Source organism: Mesocricetus auratus, unplaced genomic scaffold, assembly GCF_017639785.1.
Source record: "Mesocricetus auratus isolate SY011 unplaced genomic scaffold, BCM_Maur_2.0 Super-Scaffold_100676, whole genome shotgun sequence".
NCBI lineage: Eukaryota > Metazoa > Chordata > Mammalia > Rodentia > Cricetidae > Mesocricetus > Mesocricetus auratus.
The window spans coordinates 76,285,752-76,305,950 of record NW_024429266.1 but is presented as its reverse complement, the minus strand read 5'-3'; positions in this window follow the sequence as shown (position 1 = coordinate 76,305,950).

The following is a 20,199-nucleotide window of genomic DNA, read 5'->3' as shown; positions in this document are numbered from 1 at the left end:
CCTTGTAACAATCTAGTCACTAAGTGTGAACTGTGCTTAATTCTTACAGTTTCAGTGATTACCACTCTGGACATAAACCTGTTTGGTGGACCACTTGTGAACAACTCCAGTGACTAGAGAAAATATTCATAGCTGTTCCCTTTCTGGGTGTTTTCAGCCCCATCTCATTCATTTCATTTTGTTTTGTTACCTCTGTCCTCTGCAAGTTGACCTGGAGAAGTCTGAATGAGTATATCTTACACGTTAGAAGCACCAGTGTAGATATATTCTTAATTAAGTGTGCTTGCTCACTTGAGACTCCTATTTCAGGTATTGTGTGTTTAGGCACTGAGACAAAGCTACTGGGTCTTGAATATGTGGATCCATGTAACTCGAGTTACTTCTGCAATGATCAAACTGGAAGACATCTTGCTATTGAATCTCACTGGACTGTTCTACTCATAAGGTCAATCTCCCCCAAACTCTCTAACCTCTTGGCTTTTCAAACAGACCATCTTTGATCGACAGTTACTGTTTCTTTGGGGCTTTTCTTAATGTGTGCTAAGCTCTTTTTCCCTCAACAGTACACGTGCACTGTGTTCCTGTCTAGGAACACTAAGTATTTGTTTTGATCTCCTTGGTTTTGGAATTTTCTAATGAGGTGAAAGACACGTAATGATTCCTTAGAAACTCTGTGTACCATCAAGGAACAGCATGCCAGAGTTAAATAGCAAAGAAAACCTTATTGAAGACTATTTAGATGAGGCTGAAAAGCTACACAGTTGAAACAAAAGGCAGGCAAACTTCAAGTCCTGGAATGAGCTATCAGGGAGCCTTCTCAGTGGGTTTAGGTAGGCTGTGTTTGCTAATTAGTGTCTATTAAGTTGTAGTTTCTATCCAGTATCCTAACACAGATATTGGTTGGGGCACACTCTATTTGGAAGATTACATTTCAAAAGCATGCCTCCCAGGTCCTTGACTAAGAAGGTTCAGAGTTCTAAAACTGGTAAGAGACTGGAAGATGTATTTACATTTCAAAGGATGGGGAAAGACATTGCAATTACTAGTTTTCTCAAGTGCAGTGCTCTAGAGAGGGAGGTTAAGACTCAGAGTCAGGGAGAAGGCTGTCTATCTGAGTCAAGCTGAAGTAGAACCCTCAAGGCTGTCTTGATTAATGCAGATTTGTGTCTTTTTCCATTTATGTGGACACAAAAATCCTTACTGACTGACTTTGAAACAATATCCTGGTCATAGGCAAAGGGTGTGTGGAATGAAGACTGCTCTCTCACCTCACACAACAAAGGTAGAAGCTAGGAGGGTACAAGATGTTTTGTGCCAGAAAGGGAGAAGTTACATTGTCCTTACATTCAGTTGCCAGTGATTGTGTTTCTGACCCACTGGGAGTTTTTAATCTCTCTTCTCCAAATTACATACAGAAAGAAAACATTTTTAAATTTGCATGTCTTATAATTAATTTAACTCTGACAGTGAAGTGTTGGGCCTGGTAAAATGCATAGCAATTAATTCCACACTTAATACACCTCTGAAATTTTCCCATGGTCTTTTGTGTAAGTTTTTAATATGAGCCTCCAGTCTCCATTCTGATGTTTGGCACTTTGAAAGTCTGCTTTACATTATAAAGTACTTGCATTGGGGATATGGTTTCATTATTTTAGTTTTTGTTAAAAAACCTTGACATATGCTGTGGAGAGAGCTCAATGGGAACCAAGGCTTAGGATTTGTCTATGAATACTTTATAAATTTCTATATCTGGTCTCATGAAACAAAATTGTTAATCTCGCTGATCTGTGGTAGTTTACTGTTATCTCAAGTATCTAATGGGCATGCATTTGCTCATTGTATTTGTTTAGAGGCCCAAAGAGCAGAGGTTATACGATTTGGGAATATAATTTACTACTCCTTGATCCTTCATTTCCAACCAGATGTGCACTCTTGTCTAAACTCAGAACTTGTCTAAATGCAGATTCATGGACATTGTAAGCTTTGTTTAGAAATGAAAAAAATCTAAATGTCTAATACTGAATAATTTCATTCTTCATATTCTGAGGACAGACTGAGCTTCTTTCTATGCACAAGCATGTCTCACCCAGTTGCCAAGCACTGTTTTTTTTTCTTTTCAGTTTCAAGTCACTACTTGTTAGGGTTTTGATTCTTTCCTTTGGTTTACAACTATTTTTTATCACTGTTAGAAATTAATACACAAGAATGAATCTCTAAATGAATTCTTGATTTGCTGATATTAAAATATCTGAGTAGCATTGGGTTACATAGAAATCCACACAAAGAATTGTGATGAGAAAAAAAAGAAAGAAAAAACCTGACCAGCAGATTCTTCAATGAGCCCATTATATCAACCATAGTAATTGTCTGGCAGGTTTCCCAAGAATGAGAAAATTCATTCAGAGTGTTGCTCTTGTCAGAGGTGCACAGGACTGGAGACATCAGAGCAGGATGTTTAGGAATAGACTGATTTAAGAGGTTTTTCCTGTGAGGAAATACATGGAAGGCTTGAGACTCTAATTTAGTGCCAACTAAGAAGCAAATTATCCAGTTTTTTTTCTTACCATGTTTCCTGTGATGCCTCCCAGATACTAAGAGGTGAGGACTCTCTCATGGTCAGATGACCTATTTTGAGAGCGTCAGCACATTTTTCACATTTCAGAGTACTTGAGGAATTAAGATATTTAATAAATGACCATCATCTGTGCTAGCAAATAGCCCTTTCAAATGTACCATTTAATTAGCTAATATAAATCTTTCTAAACACACAACTGGATACTGAAGATGCTTCTTACTTTAGAGACAAACACTCAAAGCACCAGTAAAGTCAAGGAAATCACTGAAAGACCTGATAAGTGTGGATGTATGACTGACACTAAGAATGATAACTAAAGGCCTACACTCATTCTAGGCCAGTATGTGATGGTTAGTTTTAAATGCCAACTTGCCACAATCTAGAATTATCTAGAAGGGAGACTCAATAGAATGACTATCCTTATCAAGTTGCCCCTTGAACTTGTCTTGATTGTTAGTTGGGGTGAGGGGCTCTACCCTGGGTCTGGGCAGCATCATCTCATAGGCTGAGCCCTGATCTGTGAAGAAAGCTAGTTGAACAGAAACACCAGCAAGCAAGCAAGGGATGGCTTGTTCTCTCTTTGCTCCTGATTGTGAAGCTGATGTGTCTGTCTGCTCAAGTTTCTGCCCTGAATTCCCTGAAATGATGGACAATGACCTGGAATTGTGAGCCAAATAAACCATTTCTCACAGTTGCCTTTTGTCAGGGTATTTTATTCTAGCAACAGAAATGAAACTAGGACTCTGTGGTGGGTAGGTTTTCGGGTGAAGTGTTTCCAGGAAGTACAGGGGCATCTCAGAGTCCAGTTCTATGTACATCATTGCATCAGTCCTGTATGCATGTTTGCAGGGGTGGGGAGATTACTAGCTCTCAGCAGCTGCTCTCGAGCCTTTCTCCTTAGGCTGGACTGCTTCCAAGGAAACATGAAAAGGTGTTTCAAAGCTGGATATAATATGATGATTATTGACAAGAGTAACACATGAGCACCTTCCAGTTATCTATCTGCTCAGCTATGGTTTTCTGTGCATATGTCCTTGTAGATACGGGTTTTAAGATAGCTAATCAGAGTGGCCTCAGTATGCAGGAGGAGAGGATTATGTCTCAGATTCAGTTATGATGTATAACTTTTACTTTTCATATTGTATACAATTCACTTAGGTTGTTGATGCCTCCCTAAAATTTAAATGCTTTCAGTTGGCTTAGGTTAGTATGTCGTCTCTTAAGAGGAGGAAGCTGGGGCTAGTAATGTATCAACTTTCTGACTGGTATTAGCCCTCAAGTGATCAAAGACTATGCTTGGCATGTTCGACTCTAAGCCATGCCTACTATGGTGGCATAAAGACTGAAAGGCAGGGATACTGGAACACAACTGCTTTGGTTGAAACCCAGTGCCAGTATATTACCTTGTGTACAGTATTTAGCTCTCTGTGCCTTGGATTTCCTGCAAATAAAATGGGGACAATACAAAGACAGCTCTTTGTTCACTAGACATTTGTGAAATTTAAATAAGGTAGCATGGTGAAGTTCCAAAGAGTTGGGCTATAAATCTCTTTAGCCCATAATGATTATCAAATGGGACAGTCTTAGAGTTATATAAAGGAGGAGAATTAGCACAAAAGAATGTGGGTAAGCATTCAGTTATAAACTAGGTAATGCGATAAACATGGATCAATCCGCATACTTCTACATGCCAGTCTCCAGTTATGCCAGCACCATTTGTTGAAGATGCTTTCTTTATTCCATTGTATATTTTTAGCTTCTTTGTCAAAGATCAGATGTTCGTACGTGCGTGGGTTAATGTCCGGGTTTTCAATTCGATTCCATTGGTCTACCTGTCTATTTTTGTGCCAATACCAAGCTGTTTTCAGGACTGTAGCTCTGTAATAGAGCTTGAGGTCAGGGATGGTGATGCCTCCGGACGTTGCCTTGTTGAACAGGGTTGTTTTGGCTATCCTGGGTCTTTTGTTTTTCCATACAAAATTGATTATTGTTCTTTCAAGGTCTGTGAAGAATTGTGCTGGGATTTTAATGGGGATTGCATTGAATCTGTAGATTGCTTTTGGCAGGATTGCCATTTTTACTACATTGATCCTACCTATCCAAGAGCATGGGAGATCTTTCCATTTTCTGAGGGCTTCTTTAATTTCTTTTTTTAAAGATTCAAAGTTCTTACGATACAGGTCTTTCACTTGTTTGGTTAGCGTTACCCCAAGGTATTTTATGTTGTTTGTGGCAATTGTAAAGGGTGATGTTTCTCTGATTTCTCTTTCAGCCCTTTTATCATCTGTATTTAGTAGGGCTACTGATTTTCTTGAGTTGATCTTGTAGCCTGCCAATTTGCTGAACATCCTTAGCCATCCGGGAAATGCAAATCAAAACAACTCTGCGATACCATCTCACTCCTGTCAGAATGGCTAAAATCAAAAACACCAATGACAATTTATGCTGGAGAGGATGTGGCGAAAGGGGGACACTCCTCCATTGCTGGTGGGAGTGCCAACTTGTTCAGCCACTTTGGAAAGCAGTATGGAGATTCCTCAGAAAAATGGGAATAAACCTACCACAAGACCCAGCAACTCCACTCTTAGGCATATACCCAAAAGATGCCCATTCATACAACAAAGATGTCTGTTCCACTATGTTCATAGCAGCTTTATTTGTAATAGCCAGAACTTGGAAGCAACCTAGATGTTCCTCACCCGAAGAGTGGATAGAGAAAATGTGGTACATCTACACAATGGAGTACTATTCAGCAGAAAAAAATAATGGAATCATGAGATTCGCAGGCAAATGGATGACACTAGAAGAAACCATCCTGAGTGAGGTAACCCAGTCACAAAAAGAGAAACATGGCATGTACTCTCTCATATATGGATTTTAGACATAGATCTGGGGAGTGCCAGCCTACAATCCGATAGCCAGAGAGTCTGGGAAACAGAAACTTCATTTAGTGGCTGATCGAAGAAGAGGCAGACTCCCTTGGTTAAGTACTGAGCTGAACTCAAGAAAGCCAGTAACAGAGAGGGAGTACTGATGATCAAAGGGATTAAGACTGGGCTGGTCTAACCCCCAGAAACAGCTGACCAGACAAAGGTTAACTCTTGAATCCCAGGCATCAGCCTGGGATTCCAGCATGGGACTGATCAAGACCCCCTGAATCTGGGTGTCAGTGAGGAGGCCTAGGGAATCTATTGAGCCTTGGGCAGCAGATCAGTACCCATCCCAAGTATACACATGGACTTTGGACTCCCATAGAACAATGTGAGGTGCACGCTCACCCTGAACTCTTGGGGAAGGGTCTAGGCCCTGCCCTATATGAAATGACAGACTATGGACACCCCCATGGAGGGCCTCACCCTCCCTGGGGGAATGAGGGGATAACGGGGGGGGGGTTGGGGGGAGGGCACGGGAGGAGGGGAGGGAATGGGAGAGGGACCTGGAACTGACTTGTGAAGCAACCTCGTTTCTTATCTAAATTTAAACTGGAAAATAAAATATAAAAAAAATAAACTAGGTAATGCACTAGTCAATACTAACTGAAAATCTATTATATTTCATATTGCTGAAAAAATATTCTATGCTTTATCCAAAGAACTCAGAATTCATAAATAATGTAAATATGTTTATATTCATATATATGCTAAAAACTAAATTTTATAGAAGTATACAGGGAGGGGAGGAGTCATTTTAGCATATGAATTCTGCTGGGCCAGGGAAAACCACCAGGAGTCAGGGCACCAACTTACTCCTTTCCTTTTCAGCCCTCTTCTGTTTCTGTATTACTAGGTCTTTTCTTTTTTTATTTAAATTAGCAACAAGCTTGCTTCACATGTCAATCCCAGATCCCTCTCCCTCCCCTTGTCCCCCAACCCCTGCCAGTCCCTCCAGCCCCCCACACAATCCCCACTCCATTCTCCAGGGAGGGTGAGGCCCTCCCTCCATGGAGAATATCCAGAGACTGTCATTTCATTCATGGCAGGGACTAGGCCCTTCCCCAAGAGTCCAGGCTGAGAGAACATCTTTCATTGTGGGAGGGGCACCCAAAGTCTGTTTGTATGGCAGGGATAAACTCTGTATGGGACTGATCCAGACCCCCTGAATGTGATCATCAGCGAGGAGTACTAGGTCTTTTCTTTAAGACATCATTTCCTTTTCCTTTGCTGCTTTGTCCTGCTGTTCGGGCAGATGTGATGTTGTCTGTATATCACTGGATTCTTTTAGCTTCAGGACCTAATGCAACTGCTCAGCCTCTGAATATTCAGTGCTTACATTCCTGGGAGGAATTTGCTTGGTGCTCTCATCTTTTCTCATCAGGACGAAGTACAGGTTCCTTCCTGACAACAGACTGATTTCTTTGGGTTGTGTGCTGTTCTTTGATGAACTGTTACTACAGGTGGCAAGAGCTTGTGGTATAAAATATAACTTCTTAAACGTCAATGGTGGTTGTTTTTAGAGTTGAGATGTACCTGACAAAATATCTAAGGTTTACTGTGGCTGGTATTGGAGAAGTTAGGAACTGAGGTAGCCCTTTGAACAATTCAGAGGGCAACAGGCCACAAGGGAGAAGATACTCAAGGGCTCAGTTATTATTCATGACTTTCTTTTATAGGACTCAAGAGAAGGAAGAGTTTGGTGGCTAAGGTGTGTAGTTTAAGTGGTTCTACATATTGGTTGACATATTACTTTGTATGTCTAAATTTTCCTACTGGCATGTCTATTCCCATAATGCATTTGGTTTCAATCCTACCTCAGTTCATGAGAATGGATAGTGGTTTGGGAAAAAATAAAAGCATAGGTCACATTTTTGGCAGTAGCTTTATAGGGTAGACTAAAGTGGTGCTACCAATGTCTTCATTGCACAATGGCATTACCACACAGTTTAACCTCTTGTGGCTGGTGTAGAGCTTTTGGGGGTCTTCTGCGAATATGAACAGTTGAGGCTCAGTGTCCCAGACTATGGAGGGAGGGAGAGAAGTAGGAATGGAAGGTAAGCGGGAGACATATATGAAGGTAGACAGACAGAGGAGGAGAAAGAAGAACAATGAGAGTAAAAGGAAAATGCAAAGGAAGAGAAAATGGGGAGGGAGGAAGGGAGGGAGGGAGGGAGAGAGGGAAAAGGAGGGAGGAGGATTCCCTTGCTGTGCGAGTGTTCCCTGAAGATACTGTCAGGGAGGTGAGCAGCTGGACCCTCTCAAGAATTAATGGATGCTCCCATGGGAGGAAGAGTCAGTCTGGAACTCTTCCTTCAGAGCCTGAGAGCTTCGAGCTTCATGTCCTTCTGCTTCAGCCTGTGGGTGCTCTTCCATCTCTGAGCTCTCCCTGTGTGCCAACCCGATGCCCAGTCTCAGCTGTGGCAGGTGGAAGACAGCAACTGTGAGCCAAGATAAACGTGGGAAAGAGGAAAACCGGAGTGAACAGCAGTGTTCCCGAGAGGGACTGTAGGACTGCATGCTCCCTCAGAAGCTTCTGGTCCCACTGGAGTTCGCTTTTGCTCAAGGCTAGGGAAGTGAACCCATCACACGCCTGGCAGTGCTGTTCCCCCTATCTCAGTTCCTACTGATCCCAAGCATAGTGGTTGCAGACTTCCCAAAGCTGCTTTGTCTGGGGCAGAGACAGGATAGGGAGCACTTGGCGATATAGTCCTTTACCTGAATATATTTGCCAAATTGTGTGAAGAGAAATCCGAAGGAATGGCTTATTTGAAGTAATTGTGCTGTGGAATGCTCCGTGTGATTACCGTTGAGGGCAGATATAATCAGTCATCTGCCTGAGCTGGTCTTTTACAAAAGGTCAAACAAATTTTTCCTAGACACCCCAGAGAGAAATATTTTAAAACCCAAATTATTGTCTCATGATGTAGCTGGTATTATTTTTAGCATTTATGAGCTTCCATTATTTTCCTGAATTTACCAAGGTGTGAATTACTCTCTTCTTTTATGTCCCATGCTACATGGACCTATGTTTTAGTATAATCCAAGTGTTAAAATTACATTAAAATATTCATGCACCTACAAATCACAGTTACTGCCTGTGCTGTGCTCTCTATGTTGGTCTAGACCTGATTTCTTCTTTTTTTATTTATCATTTTTTATTTTAATTTAAAATAGCTTGTTTTACATGTCAATCCCAGTTCCCTCTCCCTCCCCTCCTCCCGCACTCCCCTTCCCCCCCTCCCACCCTATTGCCAAATCCTTCCACATAGGGGATATCTAGAGTCTGTCATTTTACTCTGGGTAGGGTCCAGGCACTCCCCTAAGAGTCCACGCTGAGAGAGCATCCCTCTTTGTGCTATAGGCACACGAAGACTGTTTGTATACCAGGGATAGACACTGATCCACAGCTCAGGGCCCCATAGGTTGCCCAGGCCTTCTCGCTGACACTCACATTTGGGGGGTCCAGATCAGTCCCATGCTGGCCTCCCCATTGTCGGTCTGGGGTCCAAGAGCTCTCCCGTGTTCAGATCAGCTGTCTCTGCTGGTTTTGCCAGCCCATTCTTTGCCAATTTGCTCATCACTCCTCTCTCTCTCTGTCACTGGGTTCCTTGGGTTCAGTTCAGTGATTAATTGTGTGTTTGCCTCTGCTTCCATCAGACACAGGATGAAGGCTCCCGGATGGTTATAGACATCAAGTTCATTATCAGGAATGGACATTCGAGGTGGTCTCTCCACTATTGCTTAGCTTGCCAATTGGTGTTATCCCTTTAGATCACATGAGGTCACTCTGGTGCCTGATCTGTATTCGATCCTATGATTCCCTCTTCCCCCTATTCTACCCCCACCCCCTCAACTTCCTGTTCCCCCATGACCAACTCTCTTCCTCTTCACCCCCTCTCTTCTTCCCAGGTCCCACTCTCCCCCACCCCTCACCGTGTTCCCCATCCATTCAGAGGATCTTGTCTCAATCCTCTTCTCTTGGGTACTATGCATATATGCATATCTTTTGGGTTCTTTCCTGTTTTCCAGACTCTTTATCAGTGGAAGTGCAGACTGGCACTATCCTGATCCATATCTAAAATCCATATATGAGTGAGTACATACCATGTTTGCCTTTTTGCGACTGGGTTACCTCACTCAGGATGGTTTCTTCCAGTGCTATCCATTTCCCTGCGAATTTCAAGATTCCATTGTTTTTTCTGCTGAGTAATACTCCATTGTGTAAATGTACCATATTTTCTCTATCCACTCTTCAGTTGAGGGGCATCTAGGTTGCTTCCAGATTCTGGCTATTACAAATAATGCTGCTATGAACATAGTGGAGCAGATGCCCTTGTTGTATGAACTTGCCTCATTTGGATATATGCCTAAGAGTGGAATTGCTGGGTCTAGTGGTATATTAATTCCCATTTTCCTGAGGAATCTCCATACTGATTTCCAAAGAGGCTGTATGAGTTGGCACTCCCACCAGCAGTGGAGGAGTGTTCCTCTCTCTCCACATCCTCTCCAGCATAAATTGTCATTGGTGTTTTTGATTTTAGCCATTCTGACAGGAGTGAGATGGTATCTCAGAGTTGTTTTGATTTGCATTTCCCTGATGGCTGAGGATGTTGAGCACTTTCTTAAGTGTCTCTTGGCCACTGATTTCTTCTTTTTATGAGACTCGAGGCTCTGTCTTAACAGGCTCCCTTGTTTCCTGGGTTCTGGCTCAGTTGAGAGTTGGGTTTCAGTTTTCTTTGTGAAGGATTCCCATTCTGGTTGCTCCTTGAGAAATGGACCCTACCCATGTCTCAGACCTCTGTTGCTGCTCAAGGATACTCACTTCAGCCTGTTTTAGGGGACTTCCTGCTGTCACTGCCCTCTTGTATCTTCTTAGACACTTGTTTATTAAGGTTGCAACTCGCTCAGGCTGAGATTCCATTCTTCATATGAACACCCTAACTAACATCCTGCCTGTTCCTTGACATTTAGTGTGCAACAATCAGATGAAAGTTAAAATTTGATTTTCATCTGGAACATGTCCTAATACCACTGGACTTCTTATCCTTTTAGTCTTTTCTACTTTTCATGTTATAATTTAAGGTCCATTTCTTACCTAGTCCTAGATTTCTATCTTACTCAATTCCCATTTGAGGTAAAGCAAAACCTCAAACTTTTGTATGGACCCCTCGCAGAAGGAGGAGGCAATGAACGGTAGAGGATGACCCGAAGCCCTCACCCAGTCTCACCACCCAGGATAGCCTGCATTCATCTGTTCTTTAGGATGAGTTGCTTTGTACGAGTAAGCTTAAAAGTCTGAAAAAAAGAATTCTACTGTTTAAACATGTGGAAATTGGTGAGTTTAGGCGTGGAATATTCCCCTTGAAGTGTAAATTACTTATCCCAGAGGGCTAACACCTTATTGGGCATTGCCAATTAATTGCAGTCACTGCAAACCAGAGCTTTGCAGCATGTCCAGTGCAGAGTTAAAAGTGTAGTCCTTGTGTTTACAGTCTCAAAGTGACATGGTTACAATTAGGAGAAAAGGCTGACCAGCCCAGGAACAAATTCTAGAAGACACAGAACTTTATGCTTTTCCCTGTCCCCATTCTATTTGTCTGGTCAGCCCATGTGATGACAAAGGACTGCAACACAAAACCTTACACAGCAAAAATGCATGCTATGAAAAGGTAAGGTCCAGAAAGAGCCTCTTGCTGTAGGCAGGCCTTAGTTGATCATGCCTGAAATCAGGGAATCTTCCTTTAGGCTCCCTCTTCCTTTAGTGTCCACATCCAGTATGTCAGTAAGTATAGTCATCTTGTTTTTGAACACATCCCAACACTGTTGCTCATCTCTTCACCATTTGCTTTTTTTCTGATTTGACCACCTCCTTCCCCACTTTTTACCTGGCTCTGTCCTTTAGGACATGCCTTAAACACTTCGTCTGCAAAGAAGTCTTCACCTTCTACTCCGAATCAGGGTCCTCCCGTGCTCTCTGGCCATAGTCCTTCATATTACTTCGCAGCTCTCAGTGTTATTAGAATTTCTGTGTAGGACTAGTCACTAAGGTTCTAGTGTTGTACACTCCACTCACCTTGGATGCAAGATGCAGAGAAATCAAGCTGGAGGCAGGCTGGAAGATTCCTCTCTGTTGCCTGGCTCTCAGGCTGGCAAATGGTACTATACATGCTGCTGCTTAGAACCTGTTCCTTCAGAAAGCTTTTATTTGATTGGTCTGGCTTCCCAGGCCTCTGCCTCACCCTAGCCTCCCCAGCTTTGAGAGTTCTCCGAGTAGTTCACATATCAGCACTCTACCCCCACTGGCTGCTCACTGACAGTTAACTCTGGAAAGAGCAGGAATTGCTTGCTCTTTGCACTCACTGTGCAGTTCCCCACATTGATTATGCCAGGAAATGTTTAATAAGTGTATGCTCCGGTCATGAATGAAGGAGTAGAAGAAAGAGAGCTTTGGTGAACAGAGCAGGGATGTTTTGAACACAATGGGATTTAATCATTTGAGAGCACAACAGAGGTAGTCCCCCCTCCCCCTTTCCATATTTTTATTTCCTAACTTTCAAACAGTAATCAAGACCTTGAAACTCCTAACTTTGAAAAAAGCTTCAAGTAGGTGGAGGGAAAGCAGAAACTGTTTTGACGAGGGCTACTCTTATTTTTGTATAGCTAAAGGTCTTGGAGAAAACGATGCCCTGAGTCTCTCAGATGCAAGTGACTGAGGGGAGGTATTCTTGCAGGGGTAGAGGGGAGGAGAAGCCTCTCATTGTAGTAAACAGAGCTCTGTGGACTCTGAAAACAGAAATCTCTTCCGGATAACACCACCGAGAAATGGAGGACTACAGAGAAGAGCAGCATAGTGTGCTAAAGAGTGAGTATCATCCCCAAAAACATTTTGTAATCTGTGTCTGGGGTCTCATATTCAAGGAGGTCTGTGCCAAAATTACACACATGTAGGCTATGTACACTATGACTATATTATAAATAATTACTAACTAAATAGTTATCACTATGAATTTTCTGTATATAATATGTACTTATATGATACATATGACATGTTCTGCACTATATATAATATTTAATTAATTGCAGATTATTTACTATAAAATAATATGTATATCTAATACATAAACCTTTTTCTTTTAGTACAATTCTGCATTGCAAAGCCTTCCCCAGGTTGTGGGTATAGTCTTTTGCCTTTTTCTTGCCTGTTGCAGGTGTCACTCATCCTTAGTCTTGTCCCATTTTCCTGAAAGGGGAAATAATTAAATGGAGTACTTGTATTATAAAGCCACATAATGAATTCAGGACAACTGGAAAGAACACACCCTTGGGATTTGTTAGATGTTTTATAATCATATAAATGTTGTTGTTTTTAGGTAATTAGAACCACTTGTTCTCCCAGTAATTCACTCTCTTCTTTAGACATTTATCTTATGGTTATGCACACTGGTATACACACTGGGGATTCACAGCCAAACAGAACTGAGATATAGCATATTTGAAAGCAGGATAGATATCTTAGTTCTGAACTTCGTTTTCAGAATGTGATCGTTTTTCTTTTTAATTTCTTTTGTTTTACGTGTATAACTTTTGTGCCTGCGTGCACATCTGTGCATCTTGTGCATGCCTGGTATTCAGGGAGGCAAGACAAAGGTGCTGAATCCCCTGTAACTGGAGTTACAGACGCTGTGATCCATCATGTGGGTGCTGGGGACAGAACCTGGGGCTTTGGGAGGACAGCTAGTATTTTTAACCACTGATTCATCTCTCCAGTCCCTGGGATGAAGTTTCTTGCATGCTTTTCCTAAAGAGGTTTATTTTGTCCATAGGGAGGGAATGTGCAAAGCTAAGTTACTGTTTGGTAATGCTGCAAGAACATGCTCATAACAGGGTAAACCTTTTATTTGTTCATTGATAGTAGTGATCAATGAATAAAAGCAGTCAAATTCTTCTGCAAACCAACTTCGAATGTGCTCACTTTCCCCTGCTTTGCAGGAGTAAGTATGACCTGCCTTCATTATCATCTGCCTTCTTTACAGTATCTCACAGTGGTAAAGAAAGCAATGAGTTATATATGTATGTTCAATCTTCCAGTTACTGATGTAGAAGCCATGATTGACTGTGTTTGTATTATTTCTTTTTATTTTTATTTAATTATATATATTTATTTAAAATTTTCTTCATTTTACATACCAACCCCAGTTTCCCCTTCCTTCCCTCTTACCACTCCCCTACCTCCCCCACCTCTTATCCACTTCTCAAAGGGGATGAGGGGTAAGGCCACCCTTGGGGAGTCAACAAAGCCTGGCATACAAAGTTGAGGTAGGACCAAGCCCTTGCCCCCTGTATCTAGGCTAAGCAAGGCATCCCACTGTAGGGAATGGGCTCCAAAAACCCAGTTCATGCACCTGGGATATATTCTGGTCCCACTTCCAGGGCCCCCCCAACAGACTACGCCACATAGCTGTCATCATCTTTCAGAGGACCTAGCGTGGTCACATGAAGATACCCCAGCTGTCCCAGGCTGCCAGTTCAGTCTGTGAGCCACCACTAGCTTGGGCTAGCTGTCGCTGTGGTTTTCCCCATCATGCTCCTGATTAACCTTGTTCATATAATCCCTCCTCCCTCTCTTCACCTGAAATCCAGGAGCTGAGCCCATTTCTTGAATTTTGATCATTGCATCTACTTCCATCAGTTACAGGATGTAGGTTCTATGATGACAACTAGGGAGTCACTAAACTGATTACAGGGGAAGGCCAGTTCAGGCACCCTCTCTACTATTGCTAGGAGTCTTAGCTTGGGTCATCTTTGTGGGTTCCTGGGAATTTCCCTTGCAGTAGGTTTCTCCCTAGCCCCATAATGGCTCCTTCAATCAAGAGATCTCTTTTATGGCTCTCCCTCTGAGTCCCTTCCCCAGTCTGGCCTTCTTAATCCCTCATGTTCCCATCCCCATTCCCTTCTGTCTACCTCCTTCCAGTTTACCCAGGAGATCTTAACTATTTTATCCTCCTGGAGCCCTCCACATGTGTCTCTCTTAGGGTCATCCTCTTAAATTAGCCTCTCTGGGCTTGTGAACTGTAACCTAGTTATCCTTTGCTTTATGTCTAATATCTACTCAGGAGTGAGTATATGCCATGTTTTTCTTCAGGGCCTGGGTGTTTTTTCTAGCTCCATCCATTCTCTTTTAAGTTTCAAGATGTCATTATTTTATGTTGTGGAGTAATACTCCGTTGTGTAAATATACCACATTTTATTTATCCATTTTTCAGTGGAGGGGCATCTAGGCTGTTTCCAGGGTTTTTTCTATTATGAATAATGCTGCTATGAATGTAGTTGAGCAAGTGTCCTTTTGGTATGATTATGCATCTTTTGGGTATATTCCCAAGAATGGTATTTCTGTGTCTTGTGGTATACTGATTCCCATTTTCCTGAGGAATCTTCATACTGATTGCAAAAGTGGTTGTACAAGTTTGCACTGCCACCAAAAGTGGAGGAGTGTTCCCCTTACTCCACATCCTCTCCAGCATAAGCTGTCATCAGTGTTTTTGATCTTAGCCCTTCTGACAGGAATAAGACTATATCTCAGAGTCATTTTGATTTGCATTTCCCTGATGGCTAAGGATATTGAGCAAGCCCCAGAGAAAAGACACCAGCATCCTCCTCATGGAACCTACCATCATCCAATGCATCAGCTACCACCATACCTACAGGCACACCTGAACCTGGAGGTGATCCACACTTATGACACAAAAATGTATTAATTTCTTTGAGGAATTAATGAAAATAGCCCACAAACACATACAGAATGCTCTGGATATGGAAGTTACTGGATTCTGACCTGACTAGTTTTGATGTATTGACATAGCACCCTCTGACACAAACTTTGCATGACTCCTGCAAGTCAAACCATTTGATTGTGTGGAATAGATTTCATGATAGATTTTAATAAGTGCCTCCAGTACCTGAAGCAGTTGCTTCTTTTCTGTACAAGAGGAAAACTGGAAAGCTGCACACAACAAGGAGATCAGTCCCTGAAGCTTTAAAAGCTAAAGAGGCTTTGTCCTTCATTTGAATTACAGGCTTGATGAGAAACTTGACTCCCAATGTCAAGTCTAAACCTAAAGATGTTATGTTTCCAGAGGTTCAGGTCTGGTACAGGTGTCTCCAGGTTCTTGACTTCATTTCGAAAGAATTGAAAATAAGGGTCCCATAAAGATTTGTAAGAATAGCAAGATCCCTTTATTGGAGGAAAACAATAGAGAAGATCAAAATACACTGTCAGAAGGCAACCAGCCACAAGGGTGAGGATACTCAAGGACTCAGTTATTTTTCATGACTTTCTTTTATAGGGTTCAAGAGAAGAGGAGTTTGGTTGCTATGGGATGTAGTTTAAGTGGTTCCCTATATTAGTTTATATGTCCATGTGTTCCTACTGTGCATGTCTATTCACACAATGCATTTGGCTTCAATCATATTTAAGTTCAATTATCCATAGGTATATGATGGTAAGTAAAGGATTCTCCCTAAAAGGTTAGTGTTACCACATAGCTTATACATCCCAAACCAGTTCAAGAATGACAGTATTTCCATTCTTTGTAACAGACACATTGAGAATGCACTAGAATAGAACTGTATAGATCTGATTAGTACTCATAACAGAGAAATCTATATTATTGCTCAGAAATGAGGTACATGGAGCCTGATGCAGGTTGAGTCTCAAGAGGTTTCTGTGGTTTTCAGGTGCATTATTTGGAGAGAGGTATGTATGTAGAGCACATGTAGTTGAAGCAAATAGGCTGCCGAGTGCATGGTGATGGGCAGGTATGCATAATCTGAACCAAATAGAATCTCAGGTTAACCTCCCTCCTATGCTTGCATGACTTGAAGGTACTACTCAGGACATAGTTGAAATATTGAATTTCATTCCTTTTGCTCTGTACCTCCAAAAAACACAGACTATAAAGGAAACCAATAGCAATACTAAAACAATGAAATCTCCAACAACAATGAAACCAGGCCACACTGGTCCAAACCCCCAAACCTCAGAAACACTCACAGGACATATATCAAATAGCATTAACATTATTGTCTTCAGATATAACACCAGGATCTTTACTCAGACAACCCATTTCTTTCTTATGAGTTCCCTTAACAACAGACTTATAGTCAAAATACATGATTTCCCTCTGCTTTTCTTCCCTCTTGGAGCATCACCTGTCTGCTGCAATGGAAAACTGTAATTACAGGTAGCATCAGTGTCAGATTAAAATAACTCCATGCCACATTCTTATTTATGAGTCACAATAGTACTATAATTTAAAATATTTCTTTTCCTCTGGGGAGAAATAACACTGCCACATTAAGCTTAGAAGTACAGCTCTCTGTCTAAAAGCCTGGTTTCATAGTCTCCCTCCTCCTTCCTTTATTCAATCAGTAACTACTGTAATTCTTCTTTAACTGGTCTTCCCACTGGGCAAATTTAACCTCCAAACAGAGTAAAAGCTCTGTAGCTCATCTTTCCATTTACAAATGAGCTAAATCTGCATATATTTTCTTCATGGAAGAGTTTACCTTGCCTTCAAGGAAAGTTCCATGGTGATTTACAAAAAATTATCACTCAGTCTTTAGTCTTCTGAGGACTGGCTTGTACCTTGAAGACCTGAAGCTTCCACATGCCCTTCAGATGCTACGCCAAGCATTTCTTAAGGGCTCTTAGCAATGGTCAAATAGGTTTCACTGGTAAATCTTAAGTGGTGTTATCGCAGCACTTTGAATACTTACCTTATAACCAAGGAATACCTGCCAGTCTATTTTTAAGTTCTAAATCAAGATAAAGGGTGCTTGGTATTTTTCTGTAGCTTTGTAAACTTTGTAAAAGTGTGGGATTTTTTTCAAGTTGGAGAATTTATGAAATAAATATGCACTAGAGTTTGGAAGAGTACACCATGTACAGCTTACTCCTGAATCCTTGGTGACTTTTAGAGCTGTGCACCATGGACCACAGTGACAATGTTTGCTTGGCTTTGCAGCAGGATTTGGGATAAAAGTTGATCAGCTGCTCCTGAAAAAAATGCCATAAGTAAATCACTAGCATCTTCAATCAGTTCAGGATCCAATGCCATCATCACTTATTTCCTAAATTTGCTAAGGATTATCTCTGATCAATAGGAATGTAAACTCTACCAGCCAACCCAAATAAGCCATTAAACAGCCATACATACCACAGCACTTGGTGTACCAGGGATACTAACGACTTAGAGAGACCTTCTTGGAAACTCTCTACCCAGATGCTGTAAAAACTCTCAGCTTATACCTCTTTATTTACAAAGCTCATGCATTCAATATCTTGTTTCTACCACCAGACTCTTAACATGTTGGGGATATGGATGCTACCTTTTTAATGTGGTTACTAAATCTTAAGAACTCCCCTTATGACTTAAAATGTATTCCTAAACTTAGGTTGGTTAGTACATACTGTAGTCCAAGATGGACTATGTGGGAAACCTGAGCTGAGGGCTGTGCTGCTTGTGAAATGGGTGGCATGTGACATTAAGACTTGTGAACTTATGGGGAACACAGAGCTTGGGGACTGTTCTGCTCCTGTCATTTCTGTTACTTCTAGAAATAAATGAACACTTTTATTATGGCAACCACTGGTTGACTCTGCGAAAGCCATTGATGGTCTGAAATGTCCCTGTTGCTCTGTTGTAGCTAACAAACCTCTCTCTGGATTCAACATCTGGCATAAACCTTTAGCCTGTCTGTATAGACGTTACCCTATGGAGGCTCTGTGAATGCCTCCTCTCTTCCTAAGAGTTGACCTTCTGTTGTGAAGAAAGCCCTAGGTGTGCTATTCAAGGACCTGTGTGGCCTTGACCATGCTACCTACATGTTTTGAATACATGCATGCTTCAGGGACATGGGGCTTGATGTAGTCAACTGAATGAGTTTTCAAAGATTAAGTGAGGTTAGCACAGTTACACAGATTACAGCCAAAATGCAGGGCATTGCAAAAAGCCCTTCTGAGAAGGAAGATTTGGAGGTAAAGAGCAGAAGGTTTCTAAGTAAGACAAAACCCTACCAGAAGAGAATGTGTCTCCATATGTTCTTTTACCCCCTCCCAACCTTTTAAAATAAAGTAGTTCCTTAAATACGGTAAATACTCAAGTGCTAAATAAATATTTGATGAATTAAGTCAGGGATTAACTGGAGAAATGAACTAACAGTGTTGGGAAGGAGTGAGCTTAGAAGACTCTCAGCAGGCTGACCTCTACAAGGGGCCTGCGGTACACAGTATGCTTAGGACTAGAATAAGGGCCGGAACCCAAACTTGGATAAATAAGAGAGAGGCTCAGTTACAAAAACCTGGTCATACAACTGAATCTGCCATATAGGCTACTGCTCATGATCCAGGTGACTGGGATCCAGGAACAGTCTCTGAGGAGATTCTGAATAGCCATCCTTATTAATAATAGGTGATAATGTATACACTTAAAATGTAGTCAATGATTCCATGTGACAAGTGCTTTTTATCAGACGGTTTTAGTGAAATGCATTTACATAGAAAATGTTTTTGTTGTTATTGGTATTACTTTGTTTAAAAGGAGTAGCTCCTAGTCATGGGATGTTGTTCTATGGTTATTGTGCATATTTATTCATTTAATCTTGATGACTCTCCAGAGTAGAATAAGTTACTGTACCCCATCACATGAAAGAAAACCAAAGCCAAGATAGATTGCATATTCTTTTTAAGGCAAAAAGACTGTAAATGACTAACATGTGATTTAAATCTAAGAAGTCTGGCTGATTAATCCTTGCCTATAACCACTGTTTTAAATTATATTTCCCATGGAGAAATTGAAATATTATCCTTGAGATTGAGAGCACATACTCATTCTATGCAAATGCACTTTTATTGTTTGTAAGTTGCCTGCTTCTAAATAAACAACTAGTCATTTCTTCAGTTCATTTGTCTGTTAGACTCACACAGTAAGTGATCACCATGTACCAGAGGAAGGTATCTTAATGTCAAAAGCCCACTCTTTTTCATTGCAACTCATAGGCACTCAACTATGTCAAGATGAAGTTGACTGTCTCCTTGCCATTCATTGGCTGTCAGACAGTCATTGAAGTGGAAGATGAATGGACCTTTGCACTTTTTATGAGGAGTACATGGCTACATAAGTAGCTGCTGATGCTCTGGTGAAGAGTAGAAGGGATATGTTTTCCCAATCAGTGTTGATAATGACAAACCAGGCTTTCCCATCAGGCGGTGTCTTTAACTATTGCAGAGGGTATGTGCTGCTGAGTAAGGAGTTCTATAAATCTAGTAGACTTGAAGACAGGAAACACAAAGTCTGTTTGGGGATGAAAGGGGGGTACCAATTGAAATGATGAAAACTTGATTATTATAAAAAAAGAAGAGAAGGATATTCTTGGACTGACAGATACTGTGCTTCTTCAAAGGCTAGGGCCATAAGAGCTAGTAGAAACTGAAAGATTTTCAATCTCTCTAAAGAAGATGGTGTCCACCAGAAAGTCCTTAAACAAAGAAGGTAGGAAGCCCAGGACCAAAGCACCCAAGATTCAGCATCTTGTTACTCCATGTGTCCTGCAACACACCCAATGTATTGATGCACTAAAAAAATGAGAAGGTTGCAGAACATGCTAAACTTGTGACCAACAGAATGAAGAAAG